This window comes from Macrosteles quadrilineatus, unplaced genomic scaffold (genome assembly GCF_028750875.1).
Source record: "Macrosteles quadrilineatus isolate MER2022 unplaced genomic scaffold, UCM_ALF_1.0 Scaffold_819__1_contigs__length_30479, whole genome shotgun sequence".
NCBI classification, from domain to species: domain Eukaryota; kingdom Metazoa; phylum Arthropoda; class Insecta; order Hemiptera; family Cicadellidae; genus Macrosteles; species Macrosteles quadrilineatus.
In genome coordinates this window covers 17,733-30,480 of record NW_026543412.1, presented here as the reverse complement: position 1 = coordinate 30,480, position 12,748 = coordinate 17,733, and the positions used below count along the sequence as shown (strand labels likewise).

At 29.7% G+C, this 12,748-nt stretch overlaps 1 long non-coding RNA gene across 1 annotated transcript; it reads right to left on the bottom strand.

Moving 5' to 3' along the window:
- Positions 1 to 2,146: 2,146 nt before the first annotated feature.
- On the bottom strand, positions 2,147 to 3,530 carry LOC128982632 (uncharacterized). Its single transcript, XR_008489701.1, has 3 exons — positions 3,406 to 3,530; positions 2,847 to 2,903; positions 2,147 to 2,287 (listed from the first exon to the last, which is right to left on the bottom strand). It is a non-coding gene; the product is annotated as an uncharacterized LOC128982632 (long non-coding RNA).
- Between the last annotated feature and the right edge of the window lie 9,218 nt (positions 3,531 to 12,748).

Sequence of the window (12,748 nt, the reverse complement as noted above, 5' to 3'; positions counted from 1 at the left end):
ACACTATATGTCTCACATTTTTAGATTATAATGCATTTTATATTGATCAGTCCTATTAACTAAACAAGGAATTTGCTAGTTTAGTCAATTTAAACTAAACTAGGAACCATACTAAGAAAACTACAACCATGGAATTAACCGTCTTTGTAATAAATTATTGTACACTCATAGTATGGTCTTGTATTTTCGGGTTTGATGAACGATTTCAACAAATAACTTTTCTAGTATTTCTAACTTTCATTGTGTGATGTGGCCTAGCGAGAGACTTGGAGCACAGATGTCACCCACAGCATCACACAACAGATTATTGATGACGTCATCACCATCTGGGAATCCACCTTTGTGTTGTTCCTAGTCACGTGATGTTATATGACGTGCTGGGAGTTACATCAGCATAACACTGTTACTAGGTCAAGTTGTAAAATATTTGTATTCAGGATTTCCGCTGATATATGTAGATCCTAGTTTTTGAATCAAATTTAGTATGAAACGAAAAACCATTAGGGTTCTAAAACTATTGGTAAGAGTTTTACAAATCCTTATCAGCCGAGTTTAGTGCTTCAAGAAAGTTGTGTTAAAAAGTGTGTCAAAGAGATTGAAGACAAAATATCTGGCAAGGGAAGCTAATGTGGCTACATCTTGCTTGGATCAATAGTTTTTAGAATTGCAGTTTAGCTTATCGTGAGTTCCAGTTAAACATTTAAGTAGATCTTTCAATGTATAATCAAATTTATAATTCACTCTACAAGAAGTACATCTTACCATAGCTTAGAGTAAAAATGGTTAAATCTAACAGATTGATTCTTTGAAGGTAAAACCATGGTATAAAAACAGGTGTTTTCATTACACCATGTCATTTTAGTGCAATAACCTTCCACCCTATAAAAAAGTCTATTATACTTTCAAAGGATGGATTAATTGTTGAGTTAAAATCTTATATGGAATAGGTACTGTGAATATGGAAATATAGGCCTATACTATAAAATTACTCATACTGAAAGGTCTTTGAACACATAACCATGAAATAAACTAGCAGCCTTCAATAACTCAGGGGATTAGGGATTGTGAAGGGGCTTAAAAGTAAGGCTATACAACAAACTATACTATGGTATAACATTGGAAGCTATCTACCATCGAAGGAGAGAGAAGTATTAGTTAACTTTAACAAAGGCTGACTTATTACAAACAAATAATGCAAGACGATAAACTTAAATATTTACCCTTAATTTAAATTTCAAAGGAATATTGTTGTATGAATCAGTAGATAGTATAGCATATAGATAGTAAATATTTGTCTTGTTCTAGACTTTCCAATATTTTGTTTAGTTTTGTCTTAAAATTTTATCCTGTCCAGAAATATTGAAACTGTAAATTAGTAAAACATTACTAATTATTTAAATAATATTTTCAATTGGTTTAATGATTTTAAATGACTTTATAACTCTTTTAGCCTTAAAATTGTTTATTGTACAAAGCGAATCAATCGTAATTCCAACATATTTTAACTTCAAATTCTTTTTTGTATTATTCAGCCTTAACTTAGTGGGAAAAATGTGGCTTGCATCATCATTATATCCATCTATTATCAATCTTTGTATACATCTGATGGTAAGTTAATATCCTTGAACGTCAAAGTAGCATTATATGAGAATTTTTTTTTAACTACCTAACGTAAGCAGGTTTTGTTTCTTGTTTTGTTGTAATATTAATAACAACTCTTTATTTGGTAAACATTTTACAAAAATAGTTTTTATGTCGTTGTTTCCGTATTTATACATTCATTTTCTTATGAGTACATTGAAACCATGGGTTATAAAGTGTTTTACATCTCACAAAATGAAAAAAAGATTAAATTTTAAAATAATAACCCTCTAAGCATGCCTAATTTTATTAAATAATTGTTATCTTGATTCATTGCAATGGTGATTACTTTCGCGTGGGTGCCATCCCTTATAGAATATCGTAACCTTTCATTAAAGTTATTTGCAATAAACAATCGTCTTCAAGGTCGTTGCTATGTTACGTTTGATACTAATGATAATACGACTACGAAGTAAAAAGTGTAAAAGGGCCTTATCAAGAAGTTAATATTTGTACATATTTTAAGTAACGCTATAATTAGTATGATATACAAATAAGAGTCATGTTGTGATGGATAATTTTATATTTGTTTTACAACACAACTTTTCCAGTAAAAAAGGGACGTTTCAAAATTAGTAACGCGTCAGGGGGTCCAAAAAGGGGGAGGAGTTAAGAAGAAGAAGGGGTCTCGAATGTAGTTTGGGTCCTGAAAAAAAGAATAATTAGTTGTTACAAGCAATGCAGTGTTTATATTTTAGTGACAAACAAACACATTACAAGAGTACGAAAATGGAATGATTTATTGAAACAAAAAACCAATAGATGAACTGAAAAGAATATGTTGCATTAAGTATAATGTAAACCAGTACACTATATGAGTAAATATTGTTTAATTTCTTTTCTTTGTTAAAAAAATATTTTTATAAATGTTTTATGATTTATGAAAAAAGGTAAGTTTCTAAATCAAATAAATAAAATCGTTAACAGTATAATTTTTCTGACATGACTTTAATTGGCGTATACTAGTTCTCATTGCATTTTAAATTTGTTACCTTTACGTTAATTCACAAACCGTTAGAATCGTTTAACAAAATTAATTATTAGCATTCAACAAACATGTATTTATTTTGTATGTACTAATTATTATGTAATCGTTATCACATACAAATCAAGATTTTACATCATGCAAGAAAAACTATACTACGTGCAGGATAAGATAAAGGCTTTTGAAATAAATTATATTTGACTATTGCAAGAATACTTACACCAATTAATAATAAAGCGAATGCTGTAACAGCTACGAGAAATATTGGCGTGAACATCTGTAATAAAACATATTCTACAATTTTACACAACTCCAAATGTAATAAGTGACAATATTAACTCTTATTAGGATGTTAAATTTAGCGTATTAATATGAGAGGCTATACCTGTAGACTGTACGTTAGGATCTGGGTTTCTTAATAAAGTTTCCGGTTATTTAGCTTTAATGTTAAATTTTGTTCATTCTTTGTTGAGTTATACAGTTTAATTACCACAATTATTTTGTCAATAGATTAATCATCATAGTGGTATTATAAATGGGCGTACATCAACTCCAATTTTAAACAGTAATGGGCAAAGTTGCAAAAAGGTACAGCTTAAAAAATATAGTACAAGAGAACCTTTTATCAAATTCAATGACAGTCCAAACATGTAGTCATGTTAGTATAATTTACAAACATTTGATATGTAGGTTTTAAAGTTTATATTTGAATTTAGCCTCCTGTACTTAACGAAAAAAAATTAAAATAAATATTGTTTTTTAACAAATAATATACTTACATTTACAATTGCTGCAAAGATATGAGTGCTTCTTTTAAATTCAATTGATATCTTTCCTATTTTAGTTCTGATATTTATTCGTTTTTCTAAAACACTTTCTTTTACATTCCATTGTTTCCATACAATTGATTAGTAATAAAACCGATTGTAAATCTATTGTAAAGGCGAAGAGAGCATTTTATTGGTTACACACATTGTTTGTAATAATAGTCTATTACAATCGTGTTTTTGGATGAGATAAACAGTTAAATTGTATAATTAAAGGTTATAAAGTAAAATGATTTATTTTCAAAGCTTCTTGCTGACTAGTTGCATACTGTTACTTAACTTAAAAATGACTTTGTTGGTTTTGTTTTCATCATAACTCAATGGATCATAACGCTTGAAACTCTCTTAACATCATTAAAACATTCAAAAGAGTAAATTGCCATCCCTTCCAAAAAGTAACGCTTAAATTTTTAGTGATTTTATGTAGAGGTGTTTTTATTGAAATTGTGTTTTATTAACACTAACATGGCTCTATATTGGGAGTGTCATTGGACTCGATATTAGCCCATGTACTTCAAATCGTATAATTAACTATTATATTTCTTAGAACTTATATTTTCACCACATTATTATGTTTTTAGCTTTTTTATAAATGCTGATTGCAGACCGAAAGCTACGTATTGCTGTCCATGCCGGCTGTCGTCGTCATTTGGGGACCGAGCAGGTTTTCCCATCCCTAGAGCCGAAAGGCGTTTGCTTAATTACTAAACTTAAAATATTAATTTACTAACAGAGCACCCGACCTTCGTACGGGGTTGGCATATAAGTATAAAATGCTTATTGCAGTTATATTCAAGCTTTGCGTTTGCAATTGGGGGAGGACACAGTTTGATAAAATTTGGTGCGTAAATTTACGGTGTGGTATAGTATAACACATCTACCATTGCCATAATGTTCTACCACTGCACCTAAACAATGTAAAAAATAAATAAATTATCAAACATTCGCACAATATCACAAATTATTCATTAAATTAAAAATTCAAACCTAACTGTTAGTAAACAATCTTACTTTGACGGTTCTCTTTGTGTATCACAGCTTCTTGTTGCTGCTTAATTCAAATTAGCTGTTGTCATATATGCAAAAACAAAATAATAATAGTGCTGCACCCTGTTCGGAAACCTTATAACTTTTTAATGCTATTGAATATTATATAACCAACTTGTAAAGTTGAAACAGCTGACTAAATTCTTTAATTCCCTTTAAATATAAATACTCATAAGGTTACCATGTGGAACTACAGAGCCACTGGGGTGGAGCCCAAAAGGATTTTTGAGAAAAAATATGCCTTAATGTTAATCGGAATGTGAGCTATCATCATGCCAAATTTCGGCCCAATCCGTCCAGTCGTTTATGCGTGATTGAGCAACACACACACACAAACTCACAAACTTTCAGATTTATAATATTAGTAAGATAAGATATTAAATACTCTATGATTATGAATTAATTGACCTATTGAATAATTTGTAGTAAAACAACTGTGTACTACTTGCTTGGAACGGAAAAACGAATGAAAAAATTATTTATTTACAAAAAAAAAACTCTGTTATAAGTAATATCACGGTAACATAGGTATCCAATTCTGTTTACGAGCTTACTGTATTATAGAAATTAGTTCTGAAATAACAAATAGAAATCCATGCGATAATACATACGTTATTATGTGGCTATAACTGGTTGAAAATAATATTACATTTTTTAACCATAGTTAAAATGACCGGCTGTTCGGTTGATACACTAAAATAAACTGTCTTTAGCTATTTTTGAGATAAAAAAGTATTATTATATTTTGGTATATGTACTTGTTTTTCTGAAACCTATGTTGGCACTTATCTATAATGTTATTCTCTGTCATAAATCTGTTCACATTTAGAGATAAATATAGTTCCATTATTTGGTGTATTGCACATAGTATTGATTGGTATGTGTTGTACTAACCACTGAATTTTGAAGTGTCGTTTTATTTGGGAAAAGTTCGCTAAGACTAAAGGGAATATGTCATTTTACAGTTAACAGGTGTTAGTTTTGAAATAACAGGTATAATTTGATGTCAAACAAAGAAGATCTTGAAAACGCATTTCAAACATGAGTTTTCGTGTATGCAACTCGTCGTATAAGCGAGCAAATATATGATAAAATGAATAAGTGACTGCGGAGAAGTAAACTATGCACCAAATTTTACTACATAGTACGGTAAACTGCATTGATCGAACTGCATTTATACAATTGGTCTAAAACGTGCTGAAACTTATAGTAGGCCTTAACTAAAATTTATTTCCGTGTAGCAATGACACAAACTATAAAATATTAGATTGTTTTCGTGTTTTGGAAAATTATTGCTACTAAGAAAATTTGTCAAGGAATTGCTATGTAATATAGTAGAAAGTTGCTAGGCAGTTGTTGTACCGTTGCAAGGTTGGAAGGTTAAATGCTTTTGGTTCACCGGAATCATGTTGGTTAATATTATTGAAGTCAACATTGTTGCGACCACTTACTACCTGAGATTGTAAACTTTGTACAAGCTTACTGTAACTATGGAAATTGTTCTGATACAGCATTTATAAATGTATGAGGTAAAACCGATTATTTAGCTTTACGAAAATTGTATTTGACCTATTTCACATTATTTAATGTGTTCAGTTTTTTATTGAACATTATTTTTTTCTTTTAATTAAAATGACCAACTTACTTACTTACTTACTTACTGCAGTGGCCATAGGTACCCCAAGTGGTACTTGGCCTCGCCTACACATTGCCTCCAGCCTTCTCTGTCCTGCGCCTGGTCTTCATTTCTACCCAGCTTCCTCAAGTCCCGTCGCACCTGGTCCTTCCATCTCAGTTTAGGCCTGCCTGGTGGCCTTCTGCCTTCTGGGTCGTTCCTTAATACACTGCTTAAGGTTGTGCCATGTTCTCTTCTGAGGAATGACCAACTACATCTGAAAATTATTATGTATTTTGACTTTGTCAACTTTAAGCTATTTTTGTAACAATAGTTACCAAAACTATTTTTGCTAAAGCATGATTAATAAATAGTTTTGGATGGTGTAAAAGCAAGCGTAGGAAACCACTTATCATTTTACTTGAGGCAATAATTAATTGCTGCAGCAATTATGTTTTTTTGTCTGATGGTTAAGGACAAAATATTGAAATCTCATAAAATATCTTAAAGATTTATTCATTCAACCCTCTTAATCTGTTCCGTAACTGACATACTTTATACTTTGAAACTTTATATTTATCAATAATCGTAATTTTAGTACTATTTTTTTATTGACGCATAGCTGGCTGAAAGGTCTAGAAAGCTGGCAGAAGGTGGTGGGTTAGTGAATAAAAATTTGGTTTACCAAAGTTTATTGGTGTATTTTTAAGATGAGCTAAGATTAAAGATTAAGACTGGTCATGAAGAATGAAGGCTGAATTAACTCGGGTGAATTATAAAGGCTGGATTAAGGTCATGAAGGCTGGCAGAAGGTGGTGGGTTAGTGAATAAAAATTTGGTTTACCAAAGTTTATTGGTGTATTTTTAAGATGAGCTAAGATTAAAGATTAAGGCTGGTCATGAAGATTGAAGGCTGAATTAACTAGGGTGAATTATAAATGCTGGATTAAGGTTATGAAGGCTGGCAGAAGGTGGTGGGTTAGTGAATTAAAATTTGGTTTACCAAAGTTTATTGGTATATTTTTAAGATGAGCTAAGATTAAAGATTAAGGCTGGTCATGAAGAATGAAGGCTGAATTAACTAGGGTGAATTATAAATGCTGGATTAAGGTTATGAAGGCTGGCAGAAGGTGGTGGGTTAGTAAATTAAAATTTGGTTTACCAAGGTTTATTGGTGTATTTTTTAGATGAGTTAAGATGAGTCGTGTATGCCAACGTTATATTTTTATTAAGATACGATTTAACTTAAACATTTTTGTTTAATAAGACTTATCAATAATATTATATAATTTCCAAAGAGATTCAATGTAGTTCTTCATTACCATGATAAAGAAAAGTTGTCATAATACAGATACAAGAAATATGCTATTTTCACTATACAGCTGCAAGTGCTGCATCTACTAGTAGGGATTTGTAATTAATTGACTGTCAGGGATTGACGTTGCGTTTAAATTACCTAGTTTCCATTTTACAAAACAGAGGTCTCATATGGTGCCTCAATGGTATTAAAGGTCTAAGTTGTAGTTAGTTCGTCTCAAATTAATTACATTCTGATGGAAGTGTTATTTTTCATTTGGACATGAAAACCGCTGATTGTTTACGTATCGTGTCCTAATGTGTAATGTTGAGCTAAGCTACTTGGTTAAATGTTAGCCACAATTTACCCTTTATATGTAAGAAATAGTGTTATCCTTGATCGTTTTAATGAACAGTTCAAAAACCCTATTTGTACATATCTAATTAGTAATTTAAATATTCGTGGTTTTATTCTCTCATTACTGTTTGTACATAGAATATTTTTTATTCAGTTTTACATTAATACTTCTTGCTTGAAACACCTTAGTAAGGATTATTTTAATATTCACTTGATATATTCTTATATACTTATTATATTCTTAAACTTATTCTTATTCTTCTTCTAATACTTATTTACTTATAGTTATTCTTAGTATACTTGATACATTGATATATGATTATTTAAATATTCACTTTTTATATTCGAAATTGATTTTTTAAAACGTCTGAAAAGTTAATGTTAATTTATCAAACATATTTGAAGGAACACTATAATTAGTATGATTTACAAATAAAAGTCATGTCGTGAAAGATATTTTATTTGTATTTTAAAACACAACGTTTCGTATTCAGTATATCCCAGTGCATAAAATAACATGTTAACCGAGCGGGATTTGTGTCGCCCAGTTGCTATGGGTAGTGCCAGCATATTTTTTTAATGATTCACATTTTAAATGAATCGAAATTTATGTCAAATTACAAAAGCGTTCTGTTCTACACTTTATTACTTCTAATTACTATGATTTTTGCTAAAGTAAATATAACTTAAGCCTACTCACACGCCCTGTGTTAATTAACGACGGCGGACGTTATTTAACATAAAACGATGTTAAAATAAGCAAACATTTCGTTTAAAAATTATTATTTTTTTTTAGATTTTCTGTACAGTATTGATGGAATCGATTTGTAAAAGGTATAATCTTAACCAGGGAATGAAATGTAGTTAATAGAACCCCCGTTAGTACAGCGCCACTGTCACCCGGTGGAAGTTCCATTGGTTAGGAAACGTAAATGTGTCTCCCAGACGAATCACGTGGAGATATGTGGAGATCTGCTAGTGCGCCCTGAAAAATAAACAATAATTAGTTCGTTTATAATTATAATTTTTAATAATTAGTTATTACAAGCAACGCGATTATCATTTTTAATTTTAGTGAATATCAAAAACAATACAAGTACTGAAAAGTATACGTTGCATTAAGTATAATGAAAATCAGTACACTCTATGAGTAAATATATTTGGTTCTCTTTTCTTTGTTAAATCGATATTTTTCTATAAGTTTTATGTTTCATAGAAATAGTCTTAAATAAAAAAAAATAAATAAAATTTAAACAGTAGACTTTTCTAGCCGTTACATGACCTTGATTGACGTATACTAGTTCTCGTTGCATTTTAAATGTGTTACCTTTTATGTTATTTCAAAAACCATTCATATTGTTTGGCCACATTAATTCAAAACATACAACAAATCCGTATTTATTTTGTATGTACCAATTATTTTGTAAACATTATCACATCCAAATCAAGCTTTTAAATCAAATACGATTAAAGCCATACTAAGTGCAAGTTAACATACAAGCTTTTAAAATGAAATTATATTTGACTATTGCAAGAATACTTACATCAAGTAATAGAGCCAATGCTGTGACAGCTACGAGAAAAGCTGGCGTGAACAACATCTGAAATGAAACATTTTCTGGAAAATGTACACAACTCCGATTATAATAAGTGTTAATATTAACAATGATTATGATGTTAACTAAATAAATATTAATATACAGGGTGCCCTTTAAGTAAACTGCCAAACTCTGGGGTAGAATAAGACATGAACTCGTCAGGTTCGCCCCATTTTACAATTAAAAATCGTAATATTTAATCTATTTCTTATTTGATCTTTTTTAACTTGGTATCGTGCGATAGGGAATTACATATGCTAAATAAAAGTGTTCTCGACATTTGTTCATAAAACTAGCCGTTTTCAAGAAATTTAAAATTAAAACATCAAAACGGCCGCCATTTTCAAATGTTTATTGAATCAAGATGATTTTTTATTGGTATTTTCGACCTTAACCTAAATACAAAGTTTTATAAATATCGGTTGAAAATTTACAAAATAAAAATGTTTATTTAAAAAAAATACAAAATGGTGGATATCTGGTTAACGAAACGATTTTGGACAAGGTGTTACATTTGATTTTATCTTTATTTTGACCCCATAGAACCATTTCCTGGAGTTTGGCTGTTTACTTACCGGACACCCTGCATATTGAGAGAGGCTATACCTATAAACCGTACGTTAGGATCTAGGTTTCTTACTACGGTTTTCAGTTTATTTAGCTTTAAGGTTAAATCTTTTTAATTGAATTGTTGAGATATAAAGTTTAATTACCAAAATTACTTTTGTCAATAGATTCATTATCATGGTGGCATTATTATTTATACTGGTCGTTCATCAACTCCAATTAAAAATAATAATGGACAAAGTTGCAAAAATGTACAACTAATGCCTAACAATACAGTACAAGATTACCTTTTAAAACATCTGTGATCATAAAACATGGTCGTTATGAGAGTTTTTGACATAAAATTAACAAAAATACTTATAACACGGATAGTAAGAATAGTTAATATTATGATTTTAAGCGTATGGACTATTATCAAAATGAATAACAGTAAAAAAATATAGTCATGTTAGTGTAACTTACAAACATTTGACATGTAATAAGTTTAAAAGTTAATACTTGAATGTACAGTATCCTTATATACTTAACGAAAAAATTAAAAAAAATATTGTTTTTTAACGTATAATAGGGCCTATACTTACATTTACAGTCGATGTAAAGAGATGAGTACCTCGAAATCAATTAAAATATATCCTATGTTAGTTCTGATATTTATGCGTATTCCCAACACTTGTTTTTTTAACGTTCCATTGTTTCGATACTATTGATTAGTAATAAAACTGATTGTAAATCTGCGAGTTGTAAAGGCAAAGAGAGCGTATTATTGGTTACATACCTTATTTTTGACCGTAGGCAATTAAAATTAGATTTTTTTATGAAATTAACAGTTCAATGAAATAGTTAAAGGTTATATAGTAAGATGTTTAAATGTTCAACCCTTCTTGATGATTATATAAGTTGCTGAGCTTGCTGAGCTATTTGAGCTTGTTTCAGATACTTATCAGAATAAAATTTTAAGAATGGTGTAGGCGTTCATAATTTGTTTTTGTTTTCATCATAATTCAATGGATCATAACGCTTGAAACTCTCATAACATTATAAAAAAATTCAAAGTAAATAGCATTTTTTCAAACAAGTATTTGTTAGTGACATTATGTGGAGGTATTTTTTCATTAAAATTTTGTTTCCTTTATTTGAACTTCTCTGCAATTAATGGAAATACATTACAAAATATATATATTAAAGAAATACAGAAGTAATTAAAGTAGGTGTAGATATATACCTTAGTAATAACAATAGCACTAAATGAGTTTTTTGCACAATAAACATAGTTTATTATGCATTGTACTATTTAATTAGATAATAAAATCGGACATATATGAGTCATATAAATGTTGCGTCCGTAATAATGGCATACACAATAAAATAGATATTCTACGCGGTAGGTGAAATTGAAATTATGAAATGTAATTAGCTTTTGTCAAATGTAAAGACCGTAACTAACTATCACACGGTCTGGTTTTTATTTAAACGCTACGGGGACTTGAATCACCAATGATTTACGATTCAGTTGTGATTTGAAGTCATTCAATTAAAAAAAAATCTTTTTTTTGGTGACGAAAGAACTTGGTGACGTTTTAAAAACTCAAGTTATAAATCTTTTAGTAAAAAAAGATTTATAAAAAGTTAAATTTAATATTGATTTGGGGATTGTAGCTCGTCGCTAACACGTTCGATTTGATTAGTCATTTACAACCGTGATTTTGAATTAGATAAACATGTAAATTGTATAATTAAAGGTTATAAGGTAAAATGATTTACTGTATTTGCAAAGCTTCTTGCTGACTAATTGCCTACTGTTTTTGTTAATACAAATAAAAAAAAACTAAAAATGACTTTGTTGATTTTGTTTTTATCATAATTCAATGGATCATAACGCTTCAAACTCTCTTAACATCATTTTAACAAAAAAATGTAAATTGCATTTCTTTTAACAAGTAACGCTTAAAATTATTCGTGATATTATGTGGAGGTGTTTTCATTAAAATTGTGTTTTCTTTGCACTAACATGACTCGATATTTGGAGTGTCATTGGACTCGATAATAGTCCATGTACTTCAAATTGTATAAATAACATTTATATCTCTTAGTACTTAACACCACACTATTGTGTTTTTAGCTGTTTCAGAAATGTTTATTGGAGGCCGAAAGCTATGTATTGCTGCTGTCCATGCCAGCTGTCATCGTCAATTGGGACTGAGCAGGGTTTTACATCCCTAGAGCCAAAACATGTTTTGCTTATTTACTTAACTTAAAACATTAATGAATATGAAATACTCAAGCAGTGTCCATATTCATTGCAAATTATTTGTTTTATTGTCACCACTGCCTAGGAATATATTTATTGTTATTTTTACTAATTCCTAAAAAATAGTTCACATAACCTTATAGTTGTAGTTCTGTCAACTGTTAGTTGAATTATGATTTTTTTATTTGAAAAAAAAAAACACTATAATTAGTGCGATTTACAAATAAAAGTCATGTTGTGATAAATCATTTTATTTCAATTTTAAATCACAACGTTTCGTATTCAGTATATTCCAGTGCATAAAATAATATGTTAACTGAGCGATACTTGTGTCGCCCAATTCCTGTGGGTAGTGCCAGCATGTTTTTTTAATCAACATTTTAAAAGTGTCGGAGTCTATGCACAATTTATGTCAACTTCCAAAAGCATTCTGTTGCTACATTTTATTACTTCTAATTACTATGATTTTTACAAAAGTAAATATAACTTAAGTCTACCCCCAGACCTGTGTTAATTATCGACGACAGACGTTATTTAACATAAAACGTTGTTAAAATAAGCAAGAG